Below are 10968 nucleotides of genomic sequence, written 5' to 3'. Positions count from 1 at the left end.
CTTTTAATCTGTTTTCTTCTTTTACTCTTTTCCTTCTCTTGTGGGTAACTTTAAACCAATGAATTGTGTTTTACTAAAGCTAGTATATTGATTGTTTGAAGTGAGTGTTTTCTGTAGAATGGGTTTTTGTGCTGAATGTTTTAGTGAAATATTTCTTCTTGGTTGTATTTTACTCCTGCAAAACCTTTTGCCAAAATATCTTATTTTTCTTACTAAATTAACAGAATTTCTCTTAGAGAAGAGTGTTCTCCGAACACTAATTTGAGGTTATAACGAACCAAAAGGCTTTTAAAAAGTCTTAAATAAAATGTAACCACTCTGGGCAGCTTATGGCTTAAAATCTGGAGTGTAACACTATTCCCTGAATCCCTAGTCCTGCTGGCCACACTATTTCTGATACAAGCCAGGATGCCATTGACCTTCTTGGCCACCTGGGCACACTGCTGGCTCATGTTCAGGCAACTGTCAACCAGCACCCCCAGGGCCTTTTCCACCAAGCAGCTTTCCAGCCACTCTGCCCCAAGCCTGTAGGGTTGCATGGGGTTGTTGTGACCCAAGTGCAAGACCAAGCACTTGGCCTTGTTGAACCTCATACAATTGTCCTTGGCCCATTGATCCAGCCTGTTCAGATCTCTCTGCAGAGCCTTCTGAAATGAGAGAGGGTCTCCTTTCCAAATGACTTAGGAAGTCAGAAGTTTTAGCTTAGATAAAAATTATATCCTAATCAACTAAGGGATTTGCTTTCTTGGCATAGTAGTTGTCTTTTCTTTTAGGACTACAATTAGTTTCAGGATGTAGAATGTAGATGAAACATGGGAACTAATAGAGAGTGTACCATATGCCCACCTGCAAGAAATTAGCTTACATGCCTCAGAAAACTTGATCAATAAGAGATTGTTCTGTTAAGAAGTAAATGCAATTGAAGATTGTTTAAGCTAATGGGAAATTCAATTTATCTTTAACTGATGATGGATATATGTGTCTTAGTTGGTCCTAGAACAAATAGTTTAGGGGTTAGAGGTCAACTGGACCAATCATAGATGCTAGGAGGCCTGCCAAGAAAGAAAAAAGACTGTGAAAATGACTGCCCCTCTCAGAAGAAATGGACACTGGATGGCAATCCTGCTCCACGAATGAACTCCAAGATGATATTTGACCCCAAAATCATGACATAATCAGGAGTTGGGTGTGAAGGGGGGGTCTTTCAGGTATCACTGTATTTATATTCCGAAATTTGTGCTGATTCTTTGATTCATGCATGGCAGAGTACCCCCATGAATCCCCAGCTGGCATATTAAAGAGATGTCCAATTCAATGATTTCTGGTCGTTGGGTTAAATTCTTTTGTTTAAATTGGTGCCCCGTGTGAGGAGCCATTGGCAGGACCTCTCTGTTTGGCTGTGGAGACCCTTTTGGAAGAGGGACGCTTCAGAGGGCGCCCTCAGAGATTTTTTTCCAGTGAAGCTGCCCTCGATCAACTGGATCCTCACAGAAACAGATCAGCTCCCAGCCAGGTAAGGACATCTCTTTCAGGTTTTAGTTTTGGTTAAGGGACCAGTCATAGGGTTGCTATCTATAAGCCGTTACTCATGAAGAACGCAAGATAGCATGTGTCAGACTGCTAGCGTCTTCAGACACACATCTGGTAATCAAGGTTGTATTTGGTTCATAGTGTGATCTTTTGGTTAGACACGCATCTGGTATTTGTATTTGGTAACTAAGATTGTATTTTGTTTGTAATGTGGTCTTCTGATTCTGGATTGATGTTTTTGTCTGCTTATGGGCTGGGCTTTGTGTCGTTGTTGCGGCGGTCAATAAAAAGAAATACACAGACAATCTAGTTCCAAGCAACAAGATAGGAGAGGGATAGAACAGGACAGGATGTTTATTGCAACAGAACTCTGACATTTATACTCCTTGGTGTAACATACATGTTGCCTTATAATTGGTGTTCTTTTATAAACATACCTTAGGATTGGCTGCCCCGTAGCAAACTCTCCATGACTCAGCATTTACAGACTCACAATGACTCGCTTAGCTCTGTTTTCCTTTCGACAGACTTGTTGTCAACCCTGACAGCTTTGGGCTTGCAGTTATATGTATTGTGATCCTCTTTTGGATATATTGCTGTTTTAAAACTGGTACCAGTTTTCCTGCTCTGTGTGTGTGTGTGTGTGAGATTGGGCAAAGCAAAAGACTGTTTGTACTGTCTGTGTTAATTTTTCCTTCTTTTTTTTCCCTTGAACTCACCCCAGAGAAGTGAGGCTCTGTGTGGTATGATTGTCTGTGTTTTGAAAAGCCTGGTTCAGGTTTCTTGCAAGCAGCAGTTAGTGTCTTTGTTTATAGGACAAGCCTCAGATGATATTAGGAAGAAACTACAAAAGATGAAAGATCAGAGAGAATTGGAAAAGCTAATAGAGGAAGCTTGGAGAGTTTACCAAAATAGGGATGTGTCAGAGAGAAAGAAGCTAAGTAAAGCAATAGCCACGGCTATTGTAGCAGCCCTTGGGCAAGGCTCCAGGGGAGCTCCTAGGAGGAGGGGGGGATAAGCAAATCAATGTGCTTATTGCAAAGAAATGGGGCACTGGAAAAGCGACTGTCCTAAGGCAAGGAGAGGGGTTTCAACAACCACCCTACACACAGGCAGAGCTTGCAAATGAGTGACAGAGACCAGAGGATCATACCCCGGCAGATCCACTGGTTATAATGAAGCAGGGGAAAGAGAAACAAAAAGTTGATTTCTTGATAGATACAGGGGCCACGTTCTCAGTGCTAAATCAAGATGCATACGCAATATTGAATCAAAAGTCGATGCCAGTAGATAAAGATTTTGTACATGTAGTTGGAGCAACTGGTCAGCTAGAGAAAGCACATTTCTTGACACCATTACGATATCAATTAGGAAAACAAGTGGGAATACACAAATTCCTATACATGCCAGAATCTCCAAAGTCACTGCTGGGATGAGATTTATTAGAACAATTGGGAGCAAAAATAATTTTTAAACAAGGAGATATTAAATTTAGAGTAAAAGAAAATCAGATGATTGAAATATCAAGTCTATCATTGTCTCAACCTGAAGTGCAAGGTAAAATACCACAAAAGGTTTTAGATCAAGTGTACCCAGGAGTGTGGGTCACTGAAATTCCCGGTAAGGCCAAGAATGCAGAACCAGTAGAAATAAAATTGAAACCAGGAGCTAAACCGGTTAGGATCAAACAATATCCTTTGAAATTAGAAGATCGAATAAGAATAAAAGGAATAATTGATCATTTTTTAAAATTCGGACTGTTAGTAGAATGTAACTCAGAGTATAATACTCCAATCCTGCCTATGAAGAAACCAGATGGTAAGAGTTACAGATTAGTGCAAGATTTAAAAGTCATCAACAAAATTGTCAAAGACTTATATCCAGTTGTGGCAAACCCTTACACATTGCTAACCAAATTAAAAGATAATCAAGTGTGGTTTACCATTCTGGATTTAAAGGATGCCTTTTTCTGCTTAGCCCTAGCCAAAAATAGTCAGAAGCTTTTTGCTTTCAAGTGGGAAAATCCTGATATAGGATGAAGAACCCAGCTCTCCTGGACAGTTCTCCCACAGGGTTTTAAGAATAGCCCTACAATTTTTGGAAATCAGCTGGCTCGAGACCTCAAGGGATGGAGCCCTCCAATGCCAAACAGAGTTCTACTGCAGTATGCGGATGACCTCCTCATAGCCACTGAAACAGAAGAAGATTGCCTGCAATGTGTGTCCTTAATTTTTTGGTCCTTAACAGATATTGAGTCTCTCAACAGAAAGCTCAAGTGATGCAACCTCGAGTGACCTACCTCAGATACGAGATCTCAGGAGGACAACGAGAACTGGGAAGAGAACAGAAAGAAGTCATCTGCAGAATCCCAAGGCCCAAAACGGTAAAAGAACTCTGAACCTTTCTAGGTATGACAGGATGGTGTAGACTGTGGATTTACAATTATGGTTTATTGGTCAAGCCACTGTATGAACTGATAAAGTACAAAACAGCTGACTTGGACTGGGGAGTCGAAGAGGGCATTTGAGCAGCTCAAAAAAGAGCTCATGAGAGCCCTGGCCCTTGGTGTCCCCAATGTGTCCAAACCATTCTGGCTGTTCTCCCACGAGAGACAAGGCATTGCATTGGGAGCACTAGCGCAGCAATTGGGACCATATTGAAGAACAGTCGCTTACTTCTCTAAGCAACTAGATGAAGTGAGCAAAGGCTGGCCTGGATGCTTGCAAGCTGTTGCAGAAGTTGTTCTCAACATCCAAGAAGCCCACAAATTCACTATGGGCCAGACAATGACTGTGTTAGTATTCCATACAGTTTCTGCTGTGTTAGAACAGAAGGGGAGTCATTGGCTCTCCCCATCCAGGTTCCTGAAATACCAAGCTATACTGGTAGAACAAGATGATGTTAATATTGTGACAACTAACATTGTCAACCCAGCATCTTTCCTTAGCGAAGCTGCAACCACACTAGAACCAGTGACACATGACTGCCTGGAAACCATCAAAGTGGTATACTCTAGTCGACTGGACTTGAAAGAAGAACCGCTGGAGGATGCAGAGGATTCCTGGTTCACAGATGGAAGCAGCTTTGTGAGAGCAGGGACTCGTAAAACAGGATATGCAGTGACCACTGTATACAAGGCAATTGAGGCAAAGCCATTACCTGCAGGAACGTCTGCCCAGAAAGCAGAAATAATTGCTTTAGCACGAGCCCTGGAACTAGCCAAAGGAAAGAAGATAAACATATGGACAGATTCTAGGTATGCATTTGGGGTGGTACACGCACATGGAGCAGTCTGGAAAGAAAGAGGACTGCTGACTGCCCAAGGTAAACAAATCAAACATGCTAAAGAACTCCTATGACTATTGGAAGTCGTGAATCTGCCAGAGCAAGTAGCAATTATGCATTGCAAAGGACATCAAAAAGGAAACACTGAACAGGAACTGGGAAATCGATTGGCAGATCAAGAGGCCAAACGAGCCGCAGAAGGGGCTCAGGTAGAGGCATTAGCTTTGATACCAGAGGGGAACCCCATTGATACTGATATAGAGTATAACTACTCTAGTGCATATTTAAAATTAGCAAAAGATTTAAATGCAAGCAAGCAAGGGACAGCTTTTGTCACACCCGACAATCTCATTCTCATTCCCTCAAACATAATGTGGAAAGTAGTTTCAGAAGAGCACAATAAAATACACTGGGGAGTAGAAGCCTTAAAAACAGAGCTAGCTAAAAAGATTATAGGATGTAATTTGCGCACCACCATTGCTCAAGTTACAAAATAATATGAAATCTACCAGAAAAACAATCCAAATACCATAAACAGAGTACAAATGGGGGCAATTGGGAAAGGAAACTTACCAGGTGCTGCTGACGACTTTCACTGCAATCAAGATTAAAGAGCAGCCCGCCTGGATTCACTATTCGCAAGTCAAGAAAGCACCCTAGGAAACATGGATGTCAGAACTCATAGGACCAATCATCCTCAAGTTTTCCCGATGCTGATCCTTGGGACATTGATGAATATAATGACTTTAGACCAAGTTTTTGCTTTAGACTGGTGTCGCGACAAGGAAAGCTCTAGACACTTAATGTAAGGATCCAGGAACTTGGTTTATTGCAGATTGACAGCAGCTTAATATACACTCTATAATAGGTTCATAAATATTACAGGGATTAAGCTCATTATTGGCACTTAGTCGAGTGGTGATATCATCTTAACTCCCTTGCTTTGTTTACACAGGTGGCTTATCAGTTGCCTTTGTTTTGTTAATGCCAGCCTCCTGTTTATCACCCAGCTTTAGCACATCAAAGACACTGTTGCTTTCCCATGGCCCTGCGTCTCAGAGGTTCACACGAGCTAAGGCAAGAGGTTCACACGAGCTAATTCCTTACAGACTGGTGTGATAGTTTTCACCCTAGGCCTTCCTGGAGACCAGCTTGCAACCAGGAAGGAACTAAGAAAGTGACTAAGGAAGTATTCCATGCTATTCCTTTACGTAACCTGAAGTATAAATAAAGCCGACTGGAGAGACCTCACTCTCTTCTCTTCTGGCAAGGTTCGAGAACAGTAGATCCATACGTGGTCTTGCTTATCTGAAGTTGAGGTCTGTATCGACTGCTGTTGTCTGCCACGCGTGAGGGGAGAGTGCTGGGCCGCATCCAGCTGTCCTGCTTCTCTCAAGGGAAGTGGTCAGATTTTGCCAGTTCTTTATTTTGCTGGTTACCAGGTTTTTAGATTCTGTACACCTGTTTTGTTTCTGTCCCTATTCATCCTATTTTGTCCTTTTTCCCTTCTCCCTTCCCCTCTTCCCTTTGCTATAGCTGTAGCTTTTTGGGTTTTTTTCTTCCCTCTTTGGGAAGCAGACTCCGTTGCCGAGTTTCAGAGACTTGGCAGGAAGCCAGCTCGAAACTTGCACAACTGGCCATGGTCTTATGCTTATTTTGGACTTTCTGGTCTTAGACTTGACTATATAGGTGATTATACTCAAATCTGCAAATATAATACAGCTGCTGTAGTTTTACAGGAAGAAATGAAGGTTCTGAGAGGATGACATAATTGAAACTTGGGGGCAAGTATATTAACTGGAACACTTGGGACAGTAGTACGGGTAGGATGTAAAGTGTTTAATCCACCCTCACAAAAAAACTGGATACCTCAAACTGAGATTACCGTGCGAGACTCCCTGAACACATGGGTCCCTCCTGTGTTGTATGGAAATGTACTTAGCCAACAGGTTTGTGAATCTGATCAATGCTGGTACCCCTTTGTCCTAGACAAACCAGTTTCTGTAGTGTGTAATTGGTCGTTTAAAGAGGGAAATGTATCCAGAAGATTTATAATATATACAGAAACCAGTGCTCCAACTAGTGCTCCAACTACACAACCTTCCACAGTGCAAAAGCCTACCAGATGGATTCCTTACATTTATAGTATTGGACCTTATGTAGTCAAATACACTGGACAACAACAAGTAATGTTTAACCTCAAACAAGTAGAACTGAGAATACAAAATGATATTTCAGAGGTTCGACCATCTTGCTCACCCTTTCTTAAAACTTCGTATGCAGGGTGGGCAGCCTGGTTATGTACACGAACTTTTGTTTCAGATGGCCGACCCAGGAAAGACATAATCAGAACATTAAGCTCCGGATTGGGGATTTTAAATAGCGTAGACTCAGAAATATTAATGAATAAGTTAGAAACAGTAACAAGCAACTTAAACCAGCTACAACACCCTTTAAAGTCTTCTCTCTCAAGTCCAGGAAACAGCCAGAAATTAGTGTCAGATGTACTACTCCCCTGGGAGGAAACTCACGAAAAAGACCACCTGTTGATAGTTAATGCTTTGGGAACAGCACAGACAAATGTTTCCCTACCATTGAGCTGCATTCATTAGAGAAGCTGAAGGTGGCATCCTACCAACAGAAATTAGGACAGTCATTTGGCAAAATGCAACTAAATTTGAAAAAGTTTCAATCATGGTGGAAACTAGTTAATTTCACCTATAATCCTGTTAGGAGTATAGCCACAGCTTTTGTATTAACAATACAAAAGGCACAAGTTTTTTAATGATGCCTAAAGGAGCTGAGGAAAAAAAACTCCAGAGCAATTTAATTAGAGGTGAGATAAGGATTTAATTGTGCCTCCAAGGCACAGAAGTTACAAAATGCGCGCGTCCCTCTGCCTCAGGTGTTACAATTTATAATACTGTTTGTCCAATCCCAGGTTTTTCCACCCTCTGGCTTTTGCCCTGGTCCACCCCCAGCCCACCCCTGGGGAATTGGGTCTGGGGTCTTTTCGAGACCACCTACTTCATCACTTGGTCTTCCTCGGAGCACAAAGGGCACACGGTTACCCAGTTCTTGACTGTACTCTGTGGTTTAGGCCAGAGTACAAGTGTTCTTTAAACAGAATAGGCCTATCTTGACAAGAGACTAAACATTTTAATAGAATTCAGGGGTACTGATTTGGGGAATTGGGGTAAAAGGGTTGGGAATGTGTGTAGTTACTATGCTGAGGGTAAGGGAAAGGGTAAAGGAATAAATGCTGCTGCTTCTAAAATCTACTTCTGCTATATAACTACTTATAAAACTTATAAAACTTAAAGAAGTCAAAAAACTAAAAGGATCTTAAGGCATCAATAAAATTTACCCAATTATTGCTTTAGGGGCTAATCATAACGTAACTACACTGCTACCACTAGAACATAAAGTGTTGGCCCAAAGAAATGCAGATAAATGGCAAACCATAGATGTAGAAGCATGCACTGTGCAGGAGTAGCAAGGATTCATCTGTGAAAGTTATACTATCGGAGCACAAGACATTTGTTTAGACACTGAGCAAAGCATCTATCACTTCGAAATACATCCATATGAAAGCCTGGAAACTGTGATTGTCTATATAGGAAAAGGATGTGCCTGTCTATGGACCCTCTGTGCCTCTTTGTATATAGATAAAGATTCTGGAATTACTACTAATCACTCTAATATTTGTGCTGCAGCACCACCACCTCGTCATTGGTCACATCGTCAAAGAAGTCTTTCTCTGGGGCATCAGGGGGCTTGTCCTTGACACACTGCCCATCCCGGCGGACGTGGCCTTGGGCGCAGACGCAGCCGTAGCTGCCCTCTGTGTTCTCACACACCTCCTGTGCTCCGGTGCACACCGGCTCCTCAGCGCTGGCACACTCGTCCACATCCAGGCACTTGGCTCCATCCTGCCAGTAGCCCTTGTTGCATTTCTTGCAGCTAGCCGGTCCGGCACCCATGCAGTCGATGCAAGTCGTGGAGCAGTCTCGGCACTCGTAGGAGCCCTCTGTGTTGACGCAGTACTGGTTGGCTCAGCAATGCGCCATCTCTGTGCCACACTCGTCGATGTCTGTGGGAGAACTGGGGACTGTCCGATGCAGCGGTGCTCGTGCAGTACCCAACCCCTCTTGCAGCGAAGGCAGCTGGAGTCCTCGGGCCCCGTGCAGCGCCCGCATGCCTGGTAGCACTCAGCACACATCAGGTGGCTCTTGTTCCGCGAGGCCTCGTAGTAGCCGTCACCACACTCAGCGCAGAAGGGGCTGCCATAGCCCGGGCTGCAGACTCAGAGGCCGGTGCCACGGCGTGTGCCGTCGCCATCGCATCGCCCATTGCCACTGCAGGGCTGCCGGGGCCCGCTGGCGCAGGGCCAGCAGTCCGGGCTGTAGGTGCCGGGTGGGCAACAGAGCACCAGCCTGTCCACACACAGCCACTGGAAGAAGTCAGGGTGCTGCTGCCGCTCGTGGAACCACCACTGCTCCACATGCTCCTCGCTCCGCTCCAGCAGCTGGTGGCAGGCGAAGTCCGAGGGAGCACAGATGCCCTCCAGCACCTCCAGGAGACGGGTCTCACTGTGCTGGTACTTGGACAGCTTCTCCTCCTCCCAGACTGTGTTGCCCCCACCAAAGCCCTCATGCTCTGTCTGCTCCAGGCCCCTGCTGAAGCTGTCGGCGAGGCCGTGGCAGGCTCGGCATGGCTTGACCCCGTCCCGGTGGGGGTCGGGATCGGTGTGGGCAGCCAGCAGGACCCCCCCCGAGCAGGGCGGCCCCCAGCAGGGCCTCCCTGAGCCTGGGCCCCCCGCGCCGGCCCGGCGCCAGCGCCGCGCTGACGTGAATGCGTCGAGTCTTCGGGGACCGACCTCCCTGCCGACAGCGGCAGGGCTCGCCTTGGCTCGGTTCGGCTCGGCTCTGGCTCCGGATAAGCCAGACCAAGACAGGGACCCACCATTCTCGAACCTCGCCGGAAGAGAAGAGAGCGAGCTCTCTTATCTATGCCCTATTTATACCCCAAGTTATGTAAAGGAATAGCATGGAATACTTCCTTTGTCACTTTCCTAGTTCCTTCCTGGTTACAAACTGGTCTCCAGGAAGGCCTAGACTGAAACCATCACATTTGTATATAGATAAAGATTCTGTAATTACTCCTAATCACTCTAATATTTGTGTTTGTAATTTTGCTACCATTGAAGGATGTGATTTCAATTATACAGCTCTTATTCTCTGCTACAATCTGATTATATGTTGTTTCAAGATTTGCAACCTACTCCCATTGGAATTAACCACACCTTGCTTAAAAGACTGCAACATCACGAAGACTTTCAGCAACTATTGAAATGAATTCAAGAAAATGGCCGAAAAACTTTAATTACGGTTCAGCATGATATAGAGAAAATTCATCAAAACTTCGAACGAGTCAAAGAAGATGGAAAGAACTATTGGTGGAGCATTTTTTAGGAAAGTCCCCATCAGCAACCCAGGTTTTAAATGTGTTAATTCACCCCATGTTGATTTTGTTATGTGTAATTTCAATTCTTACCATAGTTAATGTTGTGTTTTGGTACAAATTAAGAGTTTTAGCTCCTTACCCATGCTGCTTAAATATAAACAGTATGAAACCTTGCAAAAGAATTCGCAAATGATGTATTTAAAAGGGGGGACTGAAATGAGAGAGGGTCTCCTTTCCAAATGACTAAGCAAATCAGAAGTTTTAGCTTAGATAAAAATTATATCCTAATCAACTAAGGGATTTGCTTTCTTGGCATAGTAGTTGTCTTTTCTTTTAGGACTACAATTAGTTTCAGGATGTAGAATGTAGATGAAACATGGGAACTAATAGAGAGTGTACCATATGCCCACCTGCAAGAAATAAGCTTACATGCCTCAGAAAACTTGATCAATAAGAGATTGTTCTGTTAAGAAGTAAATGCAATTGAAGATTGTTTAAGCTAATGGGAAATTCAAGTTATCTTTAACTGATGATGGATATATGTGTCTTAGTTGGTCCTAGAACAAATAGTTTAGGGGTTAGAGGTCAACTGGACCAATCATAGATGCTAGGAGGCCTGCCAAGAAAGAAAAAAGACTGCGAAAATGACTGCCCCTCTCAGAAGAAATGGACACTGGATGGCAATCC

At 43.8% G+C, this 10968-nt stretch overlaps 1 pseudogene; it reads right to left on the bottom strand.

Moving 5' to 3' along the window:
* Window positions 1-8513: 8513 nt before the first annotated feature.
* The window catches only part of LOC113960664, a 3945-nt pseudogene continuing 1490 nt past the window's right edge, over window positions 8514-10968 (bottom strand).

The sequence above is a fragment of the Neopelma chrysocephalum genome, unplaced genomic scaffold (assembly GCF_003984885.1).
Source record: "Neopelma chrysocephalum unplaced genomic scaffold, ASM398488v2 Primary Assembly neopelma1_96833, whole genome shotgun sequence".
NCBI classification, from domain to species: Eukaryota; Metazoa; Chordata; class Aves; order Passeriformes; family Pipridae; genus Neopelma; species Neopelma chrysocephalum.
Note: the sequence above shows the minus strand (reverse complement) of the source record. Positions and strands in the feature narration are given on the sequence as shown.